Raw genomic sequence first — 21472 nt, 5'->3', positions numbered from 1 at the left:
GAAATTTTGCATAGAACATTAAAACTTAAAACACACATATGACAGCTTTTCCTGCATAAATAAAACCGCTAGAATTCTGACAGCAGGACCCTCCTTCTGAAAGCCAAATTCTGATGCAATAGGAGGTCTATCTGATAGTTTTAGACAATTATATTCACTAGAGGTGCGCTGGGATATATACAGATATGTTATCCCCATTCAGTGCGGGTTATTTAAATACAATTATTGCACACTGGAATTTCCAATAAAAAGGGTGACTTTATTTTTCAATATTGCTGTTTCAATTATAAAACCACTACATAAACTTGATGAAATCTCCTCATACGCTCACACACTCATACTGAGGCATACTGAGGCATGCATTGTAAAAATCTCCTTAAAGAAAAAACAAAAGGGAAAGTTGTTGATGTTGTTCCTCTACAGATGGTAAAAGTAATATTAAAAATGTCACTTCTACACTTACTCTTCACAGCATAGAACTTGATGTAAAGAGAGTTCCACGGATATATGGAGTCACTATATTGATATCCCAGTGAGATCAGAGTGATCGCTCTTACCACTTCCAAGCACTATTTCTCCCAGGGTTTCTTCTTAATAGCGGCTAGGTGTGTTGTTCGTCTCTCAATTACCTTCCTCACGATCACCCCACCAGTGATTCCCGAGACTGCGACCTCACCAGTCCTCTCCAGCCGTGACTCAAGCTTCCGGCCTTCCAGCTCTAGGTGGTGACGTCACTTCCCTTAGTGCGTCTCACCATACATATGGCTATTATTTCCTTGCGCTCCACCTCTATCTTCCCTCTGCCGTCCGTAGTATTGTATGGCAGTAGCAATGTGTCCGATGGGGTGGAAATAGCCAGCTCCTGTATATGTTAAATGGGGCGCCCCTCTATAACTACAGGTTAGCTTCAGATTAACATGTTTCAACGGCTAGCGGCCGTCTTCATCAGAATCTCTTACTTAGTTCCGGCCGGTCGCCATCTTTATATAGGCAGGTAGTCTTACACTTAACTCCTCTCCCTCCTGGAAGTCTTGATCTCTATTCTGATGCTGTCACTTCCTCAATGTTCATCAAATCATTCCAATTCCATCTCCATAAAGGACATATTTTCTCTCTCATCTTCCCTCAATCCCACTGGTAATGTGTATTAGACTCATCATCAATAATAATACAGGGTTATTAGGAGGAAAGGTACGTAATAATAAAAAAGGTAAAAGAATTAAAAAAAAAAAAAAAAAAAAAACGTACTAAGAATATTCAGAAGTTGGATACTTACAGAGGTATATATATATATATATACATACACACTCCTCACTCCATTTCACCCAGGGGGTCCAGCTGCCTTTTTGGGGAACCAGAATGCTCATCCACACATATAGTACCATATATATATATATACGGCCCATATCCCTTCAGATCACAGCCCATCCTATATTACATAAAACCAAAAAGTTCAATTTCCTCATTTAATCCCTTCGGTGCAATAGTGTCTAGATTGAAGATCCACCTGCTCTCCTGTCTAGACATTCTAGCTAAAAGATCCCCCCCTCTGGGGTCTCTATGCACCACCTCCAGTCCAAAGTACACAATCTCCCTTATCTTGCAATCATGTTGGTGTTTAAAATGTTTAGAAAGTGAGTGTCCTTCCCATCCTTTCACTATATTGTTAAGGTGTTCTCCTATTCTGCTTGCTAGGGATCTCTTCGTACGGCCTATATATCTTTTATTACATGGACAAATTAGGCAATAAATTACGCCCTTAGTGTCACATGTGATTAGGTCTCTAATCCTATATCTCTCCCTTCCTCCCTCCACCTCAGTGATTCTACCATAACCCCTGGTCCTCCTGCAGTTATTACACCTCCCACATCTTACGAATCCTTCCCCCCCCAATCTTCCTATAACGTCCAGAGGAATAGTCGCCAGCTGCCATTGCTACCTTCAGGCCTATATTGCTTGGTTTTCTATAAATAATAGACGGTTCCACTGGTAACATTCCATTTAAGAGTTTATCGCTTTTCAATATTGGCCAATGTTTTTTAATAATATTTTTCACCACTCTGCTTTGTGGTCCATATCTTAGATTCAATTTGAAAGTGTGGTCTTCTTGGTTGATGTCAGATCTTTTTATGAGCAATCTGACATCAACCAAGAAGACCACACTTTCAAATTGAGAAGCGATAAACTCTACCTAACTCTAGATAAAAAAATTAAAAAAATAAAACATAATATCAAATATCTTAAGCAGCGCCCCTCATAAAGTATATACCCAGTTTTAGACAATTGTTGAAAGATTTTACCATGTAGGAGTCTTGGATACTTAGTCAAGGGGAGCTCCTGCTCTCGCTGCCTAGGAAGCAGACAAGGATCTTGCAGTCCTGGGAGCCTGAGAAGTAGGAGCTGTGTCTCTAAATTAGCAAAACGTGGACTGAATGTCAGACCTTGCAGTATTCATTATAGCACACATCCTCCCCGGTGAGTCCTGACCCATGCAATTGGTAAGACACTTTTTGCAAATGGGCTTGTTCCAAATAGCAGGAATATTTTATGAACAATTTGTACATCTTTTGGATTTAGTTTTTGACTTCACTGGAGTATCTTTCTAATGTTTTTCACCCTAATGAGAGAAAGCAAACCGCAACATAAAGAGCATTGCATTTAACTAATCACAAATTAATCCGCACTTATGCCTCTCACCTGTCTTGTAGCATTAGAATCTGAGCACCCTGCACGGACAGTTGTTTTGTTCTTGTTTCATTGAGTCCTTGGCCCTAGTATCAATGTGCTGCTCCATCTTCCATGAGAGCCTGGTGGGAACTTGAGGTCTGGGTTTAAATGCAGACAGCAGCAGCACCTCCCCTTCCCAGTAGTGCTGCTGCTGCCCACTTGATACCTGTCTCTCCTTGCAAAACAGGTATTTTCCCACTTCTCTCTGCTGCACTATAGAGTTGCTTAGCTCTACAACCCTTTCACCTCTATTCCACCTGAGTTTCCCGTGCAGAGTGCAAAACACACAATTTGCTCACTCCCACCCTTTTCCTACCTTTATTTGGTCAGCAGGCGCCAGTCAGCCAATCAACTAACCAAATCTAGCAGGAATTGCATAAATTAGGTAGCATTCAGGTGGGAGGCTTCGGTTGGACGTAATCATACATTACGTCTTTTACATGGACGCCCCGTGTAGGCACATCTCCCACGCGATCCCCTCCCAAACCCTCCATCCGCATCCTGGAAGCTGCAAAAAAAAAGAAATTTTAAAATCAACACTGGTTTACACGACAGCCCTGTTGAAGATGACAAGAAGCGAGCAAAGCTTGCTGCATCTGTGCAGATCCCACCCGATGCTGAGAGCTTTGAGTATCAAGGAATTTGCCTGCACTGATCCCTCAAACTAGCCACAGCACACACAGAGGACCACTCTATCCCCCTTAACGGGTACTCAAACTGCACCACCATGCTGACCCAAGTGATTCCTGGTTGTAGCTCACAGCTAGGGGGCCCCAGGGTCTGCTAGCAGTCACGACTACCACACACTGCACTAGACCCTACCCAGCAGGAAGAAGTTATGGTTGTAGCAAGGATACCAGTTTCTCTTATCTACTGTCCTGGAGGATGCCAAGTGAAATCAAGTTCAGAACAGGTTATAGAATAGGAAACTTATACTTAAACAAAAAAATTCGGACCCTGTTGAGGAATTAACTACTTCCCTACCACTGGTTATTTCCCCTTAAAAACCACAGCAATTTTCACATATCGTGCTTTCCCATTAATTCGCCTGTAAGTTTATTTCTACTTCTCACACCAAAATGTTCTCTATATTGTTTTTATGTGGAACAAACTAGGCTTTCTTTGGGTGGTACTTTTTGCTAAGAATTGCTAACAGTTAAAGTAATTTTTCAGTGTTCAGCCATTAAAAATATAAAGAGGTACTATAGATAAAACCCACACATTTTATTTGCCAATTTGTTCTGGTTATTATTACATTCAAATGACTCCCTAGTACAATGTATGAGGACAATATATTTTAATTGGAAATAAAGGTGTATTTTTTTGTTGTGTTTCTTTATACGAGATCACTAAAATTACAAGCCCTTATTTGCACAAACAGTAATATACCCTCATGACATACATATGCTGAGTCCCTAAAGTTAATATTTTTTTGAGTTATCACTGGTTTTCAGCTGAGCAAAGGGGAGTAGGGTACCTGAGGGAGCAAGTTGTATCAGTTGCTTAATTCCGTTATCAGCCCAAATTTGAGGATTGGAGAATGGAAGCGAAGTAGGGAAGTTTGGGGTTCCCCCAAAGTGGTGTGTTAAGGGGAGAGGGTGTTCGGTCTCTGACCTGCTAACTTTCCAGGCTTTGATGGTGGTTTTCATGGGAATCGTTATGAAACAGTACCTGTTGACTCTAAAAAGGAGATTCACCAGTGCCTCAAGTAAGCCAACAGCTGCCTCCACCATGACCGCTGTATTACGTTCATCCTGGGAGAACCACCAGTGGATAGTCACAAGCATAAAGGCCAGAAAATATTTACGAAGGTTCAGAAGGGCGAGTCCACCATCAATAGGGAGCTGCAGGGTGGTGAATGAGAGACGTGGAGCATCACCCCCCACCCCCATATGAAGCTAGAAGTAATGGAATCGATTTTCTGGAATAGTCAGCGGGATCCATATGGGAGATTGTCTAGGCACATAGTTCAATCTGGGTAGAAACAGCATCTTAAAAAGGTTCACCCATCCCACAACTGAAAGCGGAAGTGTTTTCCATGCCTGGGCTTTGCGAGAATAATGGTCAACAACTGGCTGGACATTTAATGCAATAAAGTTTTTGAAGTTCCCATCTCTCATAATGCTTAAATATTTGAAGTTGTTCACCCATTTGAGTTGGGGGTGGGGAGGTTGGGGGCCTGTGCCTTTATCTATGGGGTACAGGAGAGACTTTTCCCAATGAATGCGGATTCCTGAGTATAATCCAAAGCGGTTTAGAATGTGTAATGCTGCTGTTAATGATGGGTCTGCATCACCCAACAAAAGAAGCATGTCGTCAGCATAAAGTTCCACCTTCTCGACCAATACCCCCACCCCTAGCCCCATGATCTCATCTGATAGACTGATTTGAATAGCCGCCAGCTCGATGGCAAGTGTCAGTAGGAGAGGGGAAAGTGGACACCCTTTCCGGGTGCCTCTGTGGAGGGGGAATAGATCTGAAATTTCGTCATTTGTTTTAATTCGAGCTACCGGGTGGTCGTACATTACTCTCACCCACGTGATAAAATTTTCTCCAATTCCATAGAGATGAAGAACCTCCCAGAGGTACGGCTACTCAACTGAGTCGAACGCCTTTTCGGCGTCGAGCGTTGCTATGACTCTTTACCTGGATCGGCATGTGTGATAAGTTTGTGTATAACTTTTCTGTATGTCTTGTAATATTCCGTAGGAATACCGTCCAGGCCTGGTGTTTTGCCTGATTGTATACTAGCACTAGCCATTTGCACCTCGGTCCTCAGAAATATCCGCATCCAGGAGTTTTTTTTTGTTCCGCATCCAGCCGTGGGAGGGGGACCTCCCCAAGATACTTCATCAGCTCAGGCAGGGGTATAGTGGGCTCTCGAGGAGTATAGGTTAACATAGTAATCCCGGAATACCTTATTAATCTCGAGGGGTGAGTTATAGGGAACCTCAGCGCTATGCAGAATAAGGTGTATGCTAACCTTGGTTGTCTGTTCTCTGGCCAGCCACGCCAAAAGGCTGCCACATTGATTACCTTGTTCAAAAATGTGATGTCGCAGGAGAAACGTTTTAGTTAAATCCACCTCTAAGTGGTTCACCTTCACCTGGGCAGACTTCGACTGTTTAAATAATTCTGGTGAAGGACTGCTGGTGAAAGCTATTTCTCTTGACTTAGCATGGTCAACCGCTTAAGTGAGTTAGGACTTACGAATCTCTCTAACTTCCTTGATGGATGACCTGTAAGCGCCTCTGATATATGCCTTTGAAGCATCCCAGACAACATCCTTGGAGCTAGTGTCCTTGTTAGTATTTCAGTAGTTTAGCAATTCTGTGTGTATATCATCCCCCCCCCCCTCCCCCACTCCTTCACTATCCTGGATCCAGTAGGATGATATCCTCCAAGTGGCAAGGGACCTCGCACTCCCCTTGGCCAAAGAAAGCATAACCGGAGCATGGCCCAGGGAAGGTGATCAATGTCCCTCAGCACTCGAAGAGCATCTTGGGAGACAAAGAAGTGGTCTAATCTAGACATGGTGTGGTGCAACGAAGATTGGCAGGTGAAGCCATGAGCTGACGGGTGTTTCCACCTCCAAGCGTCCGTCAGCGCAAAAGCATCTGCCCAGTTGCGTAGATCAGGGTAATATCTACCCTTTGGGCAGCTCTGTCGGTCGGCTGCATTGTGAGAGTAAAATCCCCAGCCACGATCACCCGAGCGGTCAATACTGATCTATTACTGGCATTAGGCTATAGATAACGCTAGTATCAGCAGGGGGAGGGAGATACACAGTCACATATTCCACCCTGTTTAGGTTTGCGTGAAGTAATACATATCTGCCGCGGGGGTCGGTTTTAATTGAAAGTGTGAGAAAACATGAGAATACTTTAGTCCCAAAACCCCAAACTAGTAGCATGTCAAGAGTTCAATTAAACATTTCTCCGATCAGTAACAAGCAGATCATATACAGTAGTGTACAGCTCTAAGTAGAAAACGGAGCAAGTAAAAAACAGACAGTATAGGTCAAGTCCATTGCTTAGGAGAGATATCATGAAGAGATTAGGAAAATGGGCATAGCACATGTAGATCCTCTGAGCTGTCCAGCAGCAGCAAACCACACCGCCAGGCAGGGCCCGAACGGCACCATTTGAGAGGTGGTACGACTGCCTTTTTGTGAAAAGTTCTGCCAAATATGGCAAATAATGAAACCTATAAAGTACCGTTGATCCACCTTAACAGCCAGGTTGGAGCAAACTAGGTTCCCGCACAAGAGTCCGTGGGACGGCTGTGCCGGGCTCGGTAGTAAGGTAGGATTGCAGACATGCATATCCATTGCACAGACACAGGCCCCGTAGGCCAAGACAGGAGCCCAAGCAGCCCGCGTGCAAGTCACGTTCAGACACAGTGTTCATCAAAGGGTGGCTAGTCAGTAGCATGTAGGGCCAGATGGCCTAAAACGTGGCAAAAGAGTAGAATGAAACCATAGAAATATAATAAAGGCAGTACTTATCCTGGAAGGGTCTCCAGCCACGAGGCAGCTTCCTCTGGAATAGTAAAGAGATGGACAGTCTCGCCGCCCTGCACCCGTAGCTTAGCCGGGAATATGGTAGCGTACTTGATTCCCTTATACAGCAGGGTTTTTCTCACGACCTCAAATGACTTATGGAGATGTTGTGTTTCGGCGGTGCAATCAGGGAAAATAAAGAGTACTCCAGTGGAGTGGAGGTCACCCACACAACGAGCCTCCTGCAGTACCAGATTGCGGTCTCGGAAGTTGAGGAGATGGAAGATGAAGGGTCTCTGTCGCGCTCCGGGTGGGGGCTGTTTAGATGGAATTCTGTGAGCCAGCTCCACCACGAATTGCTGGGAGAAGTTGGCCTCTGGGAGTAGCTTCCGCAGCAGCGCCTCAGTGTAGGCCGTCGTGTCATCTCCCTCCGACAGACCCACAATGCGGAGGTTGTTGCGTCTGTTGCGGTTTTTTGCGTCCTACGCTCTGTTTCGAGTGTGTGGACCCGCTTCAGTAGAGACTGGATGTCCGTGGAGTGGGTGGCCGTGGTGCGCTCGGTAGCGGTAGCTCTCGCCTCGACCTCCGACAATCGGCTGCTTAACTGCATCCGGTCTTGCCAGATCAACCCAGCGTCCGAGTGAACCTGATCAATCTGAGCTGAAATCTTTTTGTCCAGCTTAGCCAGGGCCTCAAGGAGGGAGGGGTGATCGTCTTCTTCCTCTGTCGCCATCGTTTGTATTGCCTTGCTGCGCTTCTTGATAATGGGCGTCAGCGAGCCTCCAGGCCATGCAGAGCCGCCGAGGCAGGAGCGGCATCTCTGGACTACTGTTTATTCTTCCCCCATGACATGCGGAGGAGTCAAGCGAACCTTGTCTCGGTATAGAGAGCTTGATTAGGGCAGATAGAGCTGTTCAGGTTGGATAAAGCAAAAGCTTGTAGCGGAGACTCTGGAAGCACGTCTTCTCACTCCGCCATCTTGGCCACGCCCCCGCTATACTCATGTTTATCCCTTTTGCATGTATTGGAACAAAACAAAAAAACGGGACAAAGTGGAAAAGTGGACATAATGGCACTCAAAAATGCGCTGGACAAAATTGTCACCCTTTCAAAATTGTGAATAGATATCGTTTTAAGCCTGTGATGCTCTTTTAAACTCACCTGTGGCAAGTAACAGGTGTGGACAATTTAAAAAATCACACCTTGAAAGCCGATAAAACGAGCAGTTTACTTAGTCTTTGCATTGTGTGTCTGTGTATGCCTCACTAAGCATGGACAACAAAAAAGAAAACATGAGAACCAAAATTGTAGAAAAATATTAACAATCTCAAGGTTACAAGTCCCATCTCCAGAGAGCTAGAGAAGTTTTCAACCCATGGCACTGTAGCTAATCTCCCTGGGCGTTGACGGAAGAGAAAAATTGAAAGGTTGCAACGCAGGATTGTCTGGATGGGAGGATAAGCAGCCCCAAACAAGTTCCAAATAAATTCAAGCAGTCTTGCAGGCTCGGGGAGCGTCGGTATCAGCGCAAACCATCAGTCAACAAATGAAATGAAATGCTATGGCAGGCGACCAAGGAGAACCCCACAGCTAACACAAAGACAGAAAAAAGCAAGACTGCGGTTTGCCAAAATGTACTTGAGTAAGCCAAAATCCTTTTGGGTAAACGTCTTGTGCACAGATCAGACCAAGATAGAGCTTTTTGGTAAAGCACATCATTCTACTGTCTACCAAAACCGGAATGAGGCTTTCAAAGAAAAGAACACAGTATCTACAGTGAAATATGGTGGAGGTTCAGTGATGTTTTGGGGTTGTTTTGCTGCCCCTGGCATTGGGTGCATTGAATGTATGGAAGGCATCATGAAATTGACGATAACCAAAGGATTTTGGGTCACACTGTAGAGCCCAGTGTCAGAAAGCTGGGTTTGCGTCCGAGATCTTGGGTCTTTTAGCAGGACAATGACCCCAAACATTCATCAAAAAGCAGCACCCATTGAAGGATGACAACAAAGCGTTGGATATTTCTGAAGTGACCAGCAATGAGTCCAGATCTAAATCTGATTGAACACCTGTGGAGAGATCTTAAACTTGCTGTTGGGAAAAGGAACCCTTCCAGTAAGAGAGACCTGAAGCAGTTTGCAAAGGAAGAGTGGTCCAAAATTCCAGGTGGGAGGTGTAAGAAGCTTGTTGAGTGTTACAGGAAGCGACTGATTCTCGGGGGGGTTTTTTTTGTGTGTTTTTTTTTTTTTTTTTTTTTTTTTTTTTTTTCAAAAGGTGTGCAACCAAATAGTAAGTTATGGGTGTCAATAATTTTGTCCAGCCCATTTTTTGGAAGTTTGTGTGACATTGTCTAACTTGCCTTTTTATTCCTCACTATTTTTGTTTTGTTCTGATGCTCACAAAGCGAATAAACGTATGTAGTAATAGTTTGTGTTTCATATGCGGCGACCAGGCTAGTGAGAACAGACGTGTGTTTTCCTAGGCTTCAATTTTTATATGTAGCATTCATAGTTACACCACTCAAGGGCGCCACCAGCGTACAAGCAAGGCACGTGCCCCCTCCCTCCTGAAAGTCAAACCCTGTATATCCCTCCTACCTGACTGCTGTTCACACTGCATATCAGCGGTGACACACAAGCAGCGGCAGCTAGGCAATGCCCAGTAACGGTACGGCTGTTGTACAGGATGTAAACTTTGCTTCCTGTCTTAACAGCAGCATAGTTATTGAGCATTGCATCGTTGCCGGCTGCTTGCATGTCACCGCTGATATGCGGTGTGAACAGCCGCTGGGCAAGAGGGGGATGATCCGACAGGAGGAGGGGACCGGGCGGCAGATTAGGCAAATTGGGAGGGGGGAGTCGGACTACTTATTCTACTCCTGGGGTGGGGGCCTCAGGTTAAAGCCTGCTTGGGGCCACCAAAACCTTAGCTGCGCCCCTGACACCACTTACTATTTTTTTATTTTTTTTATAGAAGACTAGGTAATATTGTGGCATTTTATAAACCAATACTGTTAATAAATATAGACTCCATATGTTATTGCAAATCATTTTATTAGCAATCACTGTACAGACATGATACGTTGAAGCACCTAAGCAGCTTGTTCTGGAATGCCAAGGGGACCCCCAGTAAACTTCGCCACAGAGGGAGAAGAGCTGGCACACGGAGGCTCCAAGGAAAAAAAAAAAGCCAGTGCTCAGCCACAGTTGCTATTCTCCTGGCGAATGTTCGCTCTCTCCCCAACAAGCTGGACAAACTGCTTATCCTTCTACTTAGTAACAAACACTTGGTTGGCAGGAATGCCCCTGTCCTCTGCTTCACTGAGACCTGGCTTACTGACAAAATCCCTGACCACTCTCTTCTCCTCCTAGGATACAACCATGCTCTCTCCAGGAAAAAGGGGGCGGCATCTGCTTCTTATGTCAGGACCCAATCTGGGTCAAGTTAGGAGGAGTATTAATTATTAATTAATTGTAATATGTAATTTGGAGTATATAACTGCTGTCTGAGCCCTCCTCGGCAGACATATGGTTTGTCTCCTGTACAGTAAATAAACCTATACTATATTTCCTAGAGACTGATTGGTGATATTTCACAACTATGTCAATTCTAACTGCAACTTCTGTGAGGAAAAGACCTTCCCACAAAGACCTTTTAAAGTCTCCTAAATAACAAACACTCGTTTAGCCGCACCGGCTACGGAAATTGGATGAGGCTCACAAATCCAGCAACCCAGCTTTTTTCAGGGCAGATTGAAACACCCCTAACCAGGCACTAAGAGCAGCTAAACAGGACTACTACAGTGTGCCTAGGACTACTCGGGCAAACTGCATCTCAGCCTCTGGTCCAACAAACCATGTAAAGCCTGGAAGGGCCTCGGGGCAACCACAAACTTCAAAATTCCACCTCTCCATGCACCCCATAGCATAGAACTTGCCGAGAAGCTTAACAAGTTCTACTGCAGATATGTGAATAAACCCATCGTCCCCGAGGTCCAAGGAAGCCACACCAAGTGCCCCCTCACCTGGCCTTGTCAGCTTAGTGCTGGTAGTGGTTCTGGAGCCAAGTGTTCTAAAGCAACTCTGGAAGCTCAACCATAGGAAAGGCACGGATAATGTGTCATCGCTCTGCCGGAGAACCTGCACAACCCAGCTGGCCCTGTCCTCACCTCCATATTAAACAAATCACTGGTGGAGGGCAAAGATCCATTCTGCCTTTAAAAATCCACATTTGGGGGCGTGGCCGGAGCTCAGCGTGGATGACAGCAGTGTGAGGAGCTCCTGATCCCAGCCATCGAAAGCAACATTCCACAGCATGCCAGGCGGGGAAAATCTGACCCAGTCCCCAGCAGAGGAGGAGATGGAGGCCTCCAGCACCCTGCAGTAAGATATCCAGCGCCCGCAACGCATCCCCGACATGTTCAAGCGGAGAAGACCTGGGCCGCATGGAGAGCAAGATGGCGCCGGCTCCTCCGGGACGCGCAAGTCTTCATTACCAGTACGCATGACGAACGCGTCCCATAGCAATAAACAGGCAGCAAGCGTGCATAATTCCGCATCCAGCCGTGGAGGCGCCTGTCAAGCACCCGCTAAGCAGGCATCTAATGTGGCTTTGCCCCTCAGTCCACCAGACTCTGAGACCTCTGAGCAGGGGATATACTCCCCCACTTTTCTTAGCCCAGCCAAATCGAAGCCAAGGCTGTCAGGCCCTGCTGACTCAGTCAGAAGGTCTCTCCCAGCTCATAGCAGTTACAGGCCACAGCAGTGCATTTGCTGAGATTCCTGATTCCAATCAGCCTGTGGACCGTGCTTTTCTTAAAGATATGATGATTGCGTTAGAAACCTCCATGTCAAACAAGATATTGACAATAGCAAATTCTATGCAACCGTTTTGTGAGGATTTGGGAGCCCGTGTATCACTTGCTGAAGACAGTGTTACCATGGTAATTGAGGAACATAATAAGATGTCTCTGAACTTGAACGCCATGATTCAGCTAACGAGGCCACTCGGCTTAAGATTGCTGACCTGGAAGATCGTAACCGCCGCTGTAATCTCAAATTATGCAATTGAAGGATTATCTGATAGAAATGGTCAGGTCAGCAGTACCTCAGTTTTCCAGCATTGAGTATACAATCGAACGGGCCCACAGGCTGCCTAAACCTGCATTTCTACCCAAGAGGGTACCTCTACCTCTACCACTTTAAAGATGCTTTTTCTTCTTTCATGCGCCAGAATAAGCAACTTCCGGATCCATATAGCAACATCAAAGTCTTCACGGATTTGTCACAGTTTACGTTAGAGGCGCAGGTCCTTGGCTCCTTTAACAGCCTTTCTCAGAGAGCAACAGTTGCAGTATAAGTGGGGATTCCCCACTAAACTTCTACTTTCTCGAGACGGCAAAGTCCACGTCATATTTACATTGGAGCAAGGAGTTTCTCTTTTGAATTCACTGGGCCTACAGGTCACCCTCGCTCAATTGGAGAAATATCGGAAACAACCTCTGAATAAGAATTCTCGCACTTGGCGCTCTAACACTTAAAACGGTCCTTCACCGCTGCACCACTTTAACTGTTTTCTGCCCAATTTGGGTTTAGTGATACGGGTATTACACCCCCCCCCCCCCCCCCCTCTCAGTGTGGTCCTGGTTAAACCACTGAGAGTTCCTGGGCCTACGAGTCGTGGGACAGTTAGGAGTGTTGCCCAGAGACAATGTTGAGTTTGTGTGTTCTGTTTGGTTTAAGTAGTTACCTTTATGCAATTTTCGAATATTTGAGTCCTTTTTTCCTTTTTACAGGAGTCCTATCCATTCGAAAAGCTGATTTGTCACAAACTGTAAATGCCATATTTTCCATCGTTAAAGTTTTCTTATGCCTAGATTGTTTATTGTGATAACACACAATGTCCAGGGGCTGAATGAGCCAGTCAAACGTAGAAGAGCATTTCAACATTATCAGAGCCTGAAAGCCTCAATTTTATTCTTGCAAGAGACGCATTTTGTTAATTCTAAATCACCCACCTTCTTGCATCAGTCATATAGCAGGACTTATTCTGCTTCATTTACTAAAAAAAGCTAGGGGAGTAGCTATAGTGTTTCATAATTCAGTTTTATTCACACTTATCGATTCCTTCATGGACCCGGAAGGCAGAATCTTAATCCTCAAAGGTATCCTGGAAGGTAAAGCTGTCACACTGATTAATTGCTACGCTCCCAATGCCTCTAAAACTGCTTTTTTACAACTTTTATCATCCCAATTAGATAAACTATCTTCAACTCACTTGATTGTTGCAGGAGACTTCAATGCAGTGGCTAACCCACTTCTGGACAGATCAGTTCAGTCCCCTTTTGCTCAAACCTTCCTGAGAAAACTCACTAGCCTCTTTCTAGAGCTAAAGTTATAGACATATGGAGAGCCCATAACATCGGCTGTAGGCAATATACCTTTTTTCCCCACCCTCGTCAATCCTATGCTCGCTTGGATTATATTTACTTGTCCTCAATAATTGCCTCCAACTCTTCCACCTCGGATATTATTACTTGTGGATGGTCTGATCATCATATGGTTCAGTCCTCCTTGACCGGTCTTGGTCTACCCTTCAACCCCAGCAATTGGAGACTTAATGACTCTCTCTTGGCTGAGGATTCAGATAGACAGTCTGTGATGGGAGAGTTGGAGGAGTATTTTTTGTTTAACAACGAGGATAATACCTCCCCTATTCTTAGGTGGGCAGCGCATAAACCAGTTCTGAGGAGTGTTTTTATGACAAAGGCAGTACGGGCAAAGAAACTAAAATCACAAAAACGAGCTAGATTTACTATACAAACGACATTATGGATCAACGAGTGAGATTTTACACAAAATTGGCCTGAAGAGAACTAAATTGAACTCTATACTAGATAACTCTCATGCTAAAGCTTTGAAGTTTTCCAAAGCAAAGTTTTTATTACGAGGCAATAATTCCTCTACTCAATTTGCACGTAAATTAAATCCATATTATAAACCCCCTCATATTTCTAAACTAAAAAGTCCTGGAGGCATAGAGGAGGTACTACCTCCTAAAGTCTTAAAAATATTTGAGGAATATTATAAAAATCTACTAGGAACTGAAATCTCATCTAACATTACGGAACTTAAATCATGGTTGGACACCTTACAGTTGCCCTCCTTAACCCCTGAGCAGTTGTCTGCTCTTAATGCCCCGATCACCTCCACGGAAGTATTAGCTTCCATTAAGTCGCTTAAATCTTCTACTGCCTCAGGCCCTGATGGGTTTTCTCCTCTGTTTTAAAAAAAATTTGCTGATACACTTTCGTATCCATTGACCTCTATGTTTAATGCTGTTTTCCAAGGTGAAAAACTCCCTTCTGAAATGCTATTGGCTAATATGACCCTGCTACCTAAACCAGATGCTGATCACTCTACCCCGGCAGGATTTCGACCTATATCTATTCTTAACAATATTAAACTCTTTGCTAAAATCCTGGCTACCAGATTAGGCTCTATGGTGAGTGATCTCGTAGCTCCCTCTCAAACTGGATTCGTTCCAGGTAGGCAAGGCTCTGATAATGTGAGATTAGCAGTTAACATATTACAGGATGCTGAACTTAAGAAATCTAGGTTCATGATGTTAGGTCTTGATATTAGTAAGGCATTTGATTCAGTGGGTTGGCAATATTTGACCGCTGCTTTGGAAGGCTTTGGCCTGACCGGCCCTATAATCACAGCAGTTGCAGCATTATATGACTCCCCATCTACAGTAATCCGCATCCCTGGTGCATCATCTGCTCCTGTTCAGCTCAAACGTGGGACCCGTCAGGGTTGCCCTCTCTCCCCATTGCTATTTGCTCTCGCTTTGGAGCCCCTAGCGGTGGCGATTAGACGTCATCCTGACATCCATGGTTATGGAATTGACAATATTAAATTAACCTTATATGCTGACGATGCTCTCCTGTTCTTGACTAGACTCATAACAACCATGCCCAACTTGTTTCGAATATTGGATAAGTTCGCCAAATTTTTTGGCCTTAAGGTAAACCCCTCTAAATCCACAGCTCTTCTGATCAATCTATATCCACATACAATCAAATGGTTAGACTTCTACATATGGGTTCAAATGGAGTAAAACTAAATTTAAATATTTGGGAGTCTTTCTTACTCCTTGCTATAGGGACCTGTACGGAACTAACTTCTTGCATGCAGTTAACAGTATTACTCAACTCTTGAAGACTTGGTCCTCATTTAAGGTCTCATGGCTAGGTAGATGTGTAGCTTATAAAATGATCATTCTTCCCAAATTGTTATATTTGTTTCGCATGCTCCCAATAACTATATCTAAAAAACCCGTGTCTAGCATACAGTCACAGATTAATAAATTTATTTGGGATGGCAAACCAGCTAGAATTCGAGCGCAGGTCCTGTACAGACCTCCTCTGCTGGGTGGTATCGGATTACCTAGTCTTTGGCACTATTACTTAGCTTCTAAACTTAGTCAAATCTTAGATTGGGGAACAAATTCTAACCCCCCTAGCTGGTATCAGTTTGAATCTACTTCAGTCTTTCCATTTCATTTATCCTCATTGGTTACAGTTGTATCTAAAAGAGAAACATTAACTCTCGCTAGCAAGAACAGGATTGTATCGTCATTGACTAAGCTGTGGATTTCGATTGCCGCTTCATATAAGCTTATGACCCTTCCCTCCTCCAGGATCTCCATTTTTGGTAATCCTCGTTTTATTCCTGCCTTTAGGAATCCACAGTTGTTTTCCTGGTGGGGGGACAAGGGCCTTTGTACTGCTAATACATTTTGGATCTGTGATGTACCAATTACCTTTAATATGCTCAGATTTAGTCAAGATGCTCCCCCGGAAGAGGCATTCCGATTTTGTCAAATTAAACATTACTTCTCCATCTTTTCCTCAACTCCAGTGTATGATCCTTAGATTTTTGAGTCACTCTATTTTGAATTCTCACGACGAAAAGGATTAATTTCATCTTTATATGCCCTGTTGTTAGGCCGTGATAGTGAGAATAAAATGTCATATATGAGAGCCTGGGAACGAGACTTGGGAATTCAATTAGATCTTACTGATTGGTCTTATATCCGAACCGCTGTCTCTGGTGTAGTTAAGTCTAATATGGTTAAGGACACGGCATTTAAGATCTTATTTCGCTGGTATTATACCCCGGCTAAAATTCGTAAAATGTATCCCTCGGTTCCATCAACTTGTTTTAGAGGATGTGGAATGGAAGGATCGTTGATGCATGTCTTTTGGGACTGCCCCAGAGCGCAGCGATTTTGGGACTCATGGAAAACTAATTCGGGAGGTGTTTGACTTTCCAGTTTCGTTGTCTGCTTCCCAGGCCCTGCTATATGCCTTTAACGATGATGTGCCGGGTAGATTTCGGCCTCTATACAGATATATGCTACTAGCCGCTCAGTGGTCAATAGCCTTCAAATGGTAATTCGCCGATCTGGAGCTAACACTGGTTACTCAACGTCTGGACCTAATGATTATGGATCGGGTGTATTTTTATAGTATTGAGAATATGACAAGATTTGATCTTATTTGGGAATCCTGGAAAACATATAGGCGTTCTTAATCTCCCCTGGACATTTGTGTATATTTATCATAGTATGATACATAAGATTGGAGTTATCTAGGACTTTTGTAATCATATGTTATATGTAGGGTTTTATTTTAGTTTTTTATTTTTCTGTGTGTTTTTTTATTTTTCTGTGTGTGTTATAGAGAGAGTAATATAATAGCATTTTGTGGACTTATGGGACAAACTGCTTCCTGGGATCTCAGCTGGAGGTACTTGATGCGCCATTTTCCAGGCTGAGCTGCCCGGCTATCCGAACTAGACTCTCTTGAGACTCTTTCTTTTTGATGTTTAGTTGGAGTGTTAACACTTAGTGTTTTAAAGGGATACTGTAGGGGGGTCGGGGGAAAATGAGTTGAACTTACCCGGGGCTTCTAATGGTCCCCCGCAGACATCCTGTGTTGGCGCAGCCACTCACCGATGCTCCGGCCCCGCCTCCAGTTCACTTCTGGAATTTCTGACTTTAAAGTCAGAAAACCACTGTGCCTGCGTTGCCATGTCCTCACTCCCGCTGATGTCACCAGGAGTGTACTGCGCAGACACAGACCATACTGGGCCTGCGCTGTGCACTCTTGGTGACATCAGCGGGATCGAGGACACGGCAACGCAGGCGCAGTGGTTTTCAGACTTTAAAGTCTGAAATTCCAGAAGTGAACCGGAAGCGGGGCCGGAGCATCGGTTAGTGGCTGCGCCAACGCAGGATGTCTGCGGGGGACCGTTAGAAGCCCCGGGTAAGTTCAACTCATTTTCCCCTGACCCCCCTACAGTATCCCTTTAAGTGTTTTATCTGTTTTGCTTTCAAAGGCTTTGTATTTTTTGTTGATCTGCTCAATAAAGCTTTTTAATAATAAAAAATAAAAATCCACAATTATTCCAGTCCCCAAAAAAGACATGACAGATCTCGACAATTACAGGCCTGTTTCCCTAACTCCCACCATAACTAAAAGGAGACACCGGGAGCCCAATATAGTGTAGTATGTACTGGTAAATGGATATGACAGGTAAGTACGTGATTATACTCACAAACAAGGGTTACCGTCCAGGTAACTACTATATCCGCAGGTGGGGAGATTAGATCTGTCCCCACTCAGGGTTAAGCAGTCGCTCTCTGTAGATAGGAAGTAAAGGGCAACACAGTAAAGTCCACAAGGGTGGACACAGGAACTGTATATGCAGACAGAGGCGCCAAAAGGATAACCTATTCTAAAAAGGTTAAAATGAGAGCGGCAGTAATAGACTTGCCTCCTCCAAGCAGACACATACAAATGTTGTGTATATTCAAAACAACAAAAATGTATTCGTATACTCCAGAAAGTGCAAGTGCTTTGAAAGAGTGGTCCTCACCTATCTAAAGTGCTCCACCTATGCCCTCCTGGACCCACTCCAATTTGCATACAGGGCAAATAGGTCCATAGAAGACTCCATCAACATCAGTCTGGCGTACATCACGGAACACCTCGATAGACCTGACACTTCAGTTCTGCCTTCAATACCATTTGCCCGAACATACTGCATGATAACTTTCACAATTAATTATTGGTGCAGCAACCATTGTGCTTGGTGAATAAAGCTGATTCTGAGGAGGAGCCAGGCAAACAAGAGTATAACTCTTTTGGGTTTTTTTTAGTTATAGCAGATGACTAATTTACATTCTTGGACACCTGTACTGACCACATTTTAGGTATACACATTAATGCAGACAATCGTTGTGCAACACAAATCCAGCATTACTATCCTTTTTTTTTTTTTTTTCTCCCACTGTTCAGATATTAGAAGTATTACTTTGTGGAATTGCCTGTGTCTCATTGAAAGCTCAAACAAGTAAAATGTATACTATTGTCCTATACTGTACTACAAAGTATGTCACTATTATTCAGTGGAAGTCGACCAGAAATATTTTTACTTTATGAATTCTAAAGCCTTTTTCATTTATTTCAAACTGTATTTTACTACTGGTTAGATTCCTGTCTGTGACAGGAAGTGAGACTACTCTCTGAGACAGATACAGGGAGCACAAGAAACTAAAGGGTGGTCAGCCTCCAGGAGCCTTGAAAAAAAAATTCTCAAAAGCGAGTGAGTTTCTCTTTGAAAATGTGTATATTTAAAATGAAACTGCTAAATGCAACCAAATGCACAAGGTAAAAAGAGCTGAACACTGAATATGCTGCAGTTCCACTCTTTATTCGTATTTTTATATTGAAATAAACTACTAGTATTATGGTTGCACTTTGGATGTGTTGTGTAGTTTATTGAATGCTGTTTATATTTCACTAGTGACCTTAGCTCGTTTAAAAACGGGCTAGTTCTGTCTCTGCGCGCCCACCTACCGTGCACGCACCTGCCCTCGCACACACTGCCACCCCTTCCACCGCCTTCAATGTCTCTGCATCCCTCCCTGCACATGCGCAGTGCTACAAAACACACACAGGGACATGGGACGCAGAGACACTTAGGTTTTATTATAGAGGATAGTCCATTACAGTGTCCAAGTACAGTGTCTAGACCATATAACTGTAAAAATGTTATTTGTTGGTTGCTATGGGCAACACCTTTTTCGGCCCCAGCAGCTTGGTCAGCTGCAATTAGCAGTTTCAAAACTCTCACAGCCGGCAGATATCTTATCTAAAGTGGACTCCAGATGCCTCAAGCTTTAAGAAATTTATTTAGCAAATAGTCATACAGGTGGTTGTATCGGCCATCTTATCTTCATTACCTCAGAGAAGCAATCATTCTGTAGTAGGTCATCTTAAGCGTTTCATGGCGCTCGAGCTAGTCCTTGTGAATAGTGATGAGCAACGGATGAATTCCGAATATGTTTTATTCGGAATTCATCCAGTAACCTAATGAGCGGGCGGTGGCACGGGAGGGTTAAACTTACCCAGGAGCCTTCTGCTTTAACCTCTTGACGACCAGCTAACGCCGATTGGCGTAAACTGGTCGTCTGCGGGTTTCCATGGAAACGGCCGCTCGTTCGAGCGGCCTTTCCGTGTCCGTTCACGGAGGCTGTCTCCGTAAACAGCCGGAGAGCCGCCGATCGCGGCTCGCTGGCAAAATGTAAACACGAGGGGAAGAAATCCCCGCTGTTTACATCATACGGCGCTGCGCCGTAAGGCAGATCGGCGATCCCCGGCCTCTGATTGGCCGGGGATCGCCATCATTTGATAGGCTAAACCCTATCCTACAATGCACAGGACGGATATCCGTCCTGCGCAGCCCAGAGAGGGAGGGAGGGGGGCGGAGCGCCAAAAACGCTGCGGAGGGGGGGCTTTGAAGAGCCCCCCCCCGCAAAGCGCAGAGAGCCGGCGGCGATCAGACCCCCCCCAGCAGGACATCCCCCTAGTGGGGAAAAAAGGGGGTAAGTCTTATCGCCCTGGCTAAAACCTGATCTGTGCTGCGGGCTGGAGAGCCTACGCAGCACAGATCAGACCGAAATCCACTGGTCGGCAAGTGGTTAATCCGTCCCACGCTGCATTCCAATTCACAGTCACGTGACTACCACACTTCCTCCTTTCAGGTTGAACGAGGAAGTGCGGTAGTCACGTGAATTGGAATTCATCCGATGCTCATACCTGCTTGTGAATAACTCTGGTATCTCTTAAGAACGTCTATGCAACGTTGCACTAAGACCGATACTTTGGCATATAAGCCTATGTACAGAATACAGGTACAGGAAGTTTAACCACTTAATGACAAGCTGACTTATAAAAACGTCCTGCTAGAGCCTCTTCATGGCTCGAGGACGTTTTTATAAGTCAGCCAGTGCTGCTGCCGCTTTGCATGTACATGGTCCCGCACATGCACGTGCATTCACGTGCACATGAAAATAAAAAAGAACCCACCAAAGGAAAAATACACCCTTTATTTCCAAATACTATATTGTCATCATACTTTGTACTGGGGACATAATTAAAAATCTTGTGATAACCAGGACAAATAAGCAGATAAAATGTGTGGGTTTTATGCACAGTAGCAGTGTTTATATTAAAACTATAGGGGATGAAATTGGAGAAATAGTGTATTTTTTCATTTTTCCTTGTTTTTCCCTTTAAAATGCATAGAAAATTAAAGTAATTACTGAAAACAAATCTCAACTCCAAAAAGCCCAATAGGTGGTGAAAAAAACAAGATATAGATCATTTCATTGTGATTAGTAGTGATTGAGCTATTGGCAAATGAAAGGGATGAGCACTGAAAGGTGAAAATTGTTCTTGTCCGTTTAGAGTGAAAACGCCTTTAGTGTGAAGTAGTTAAAGCGGATCCGAGATGAAAAACTAACTATAACAAGTAACTTGTCTATATATCTTATCTAAAGTTTATATAGTTTACACAGCAAATCGAGCTGCAATAAGCTTCAATAGTTTATGATTATTTATTCCTGTGATACAATGAGGGCAGCCATGTTCTGTTTGTCACAGGCTGAGGGCTGGAGATGCTATCAGCTTGCCTGTGTGTAATGTGACAAATTCAGTCTCCTCCTCCTCTGCCTCTGGAATCTCTGGCTAGTAACCTCCTCCTGCCCAGACTAAGCTCCCATAAGCCCTTGCTACAGTGCCAAGGAACTCTAAAAAGCTGTGCGCAAGGCTTGTTTAGTTTATAGGGAACTACAGTACTAAAATAAAACAAGTATTTGGCTTGAGGAATG

General features: G+C 44.2%; 1 protein-coding gene across 1 annotated transcript in view; it reads left to right on the top strand.

Moving 5' to 3' along the window:
- STIP1 (stress induced phosphoprotein 1) overlaps positions 1 to 21472 on the top strand; it is a 280715-nt gene that overhangs the window by 254504 nt on the left and 4739 nt on the right. The window lies entirely within an intron of this gene.

The sequence above is a fragment of the Hyperolius riggenbachi genome, chromosome 11 (assembly GCF_040937935.1).
Source record: "Hyperolius riggenbachi isolate aHypRig1 chromosome 11, aHypRig1.pri, whole genome shotgun sequence".
NCBI classification, from domain to species: Eukaryota; Metazoa; Chordata; class Amphibia; order Anura; family Hyperoliidae; genus Hyperolius; species Hyperolius riggenbachi.
This window is presented reverse-complemented; position numbering and strand designations above follow the sequence as displayed.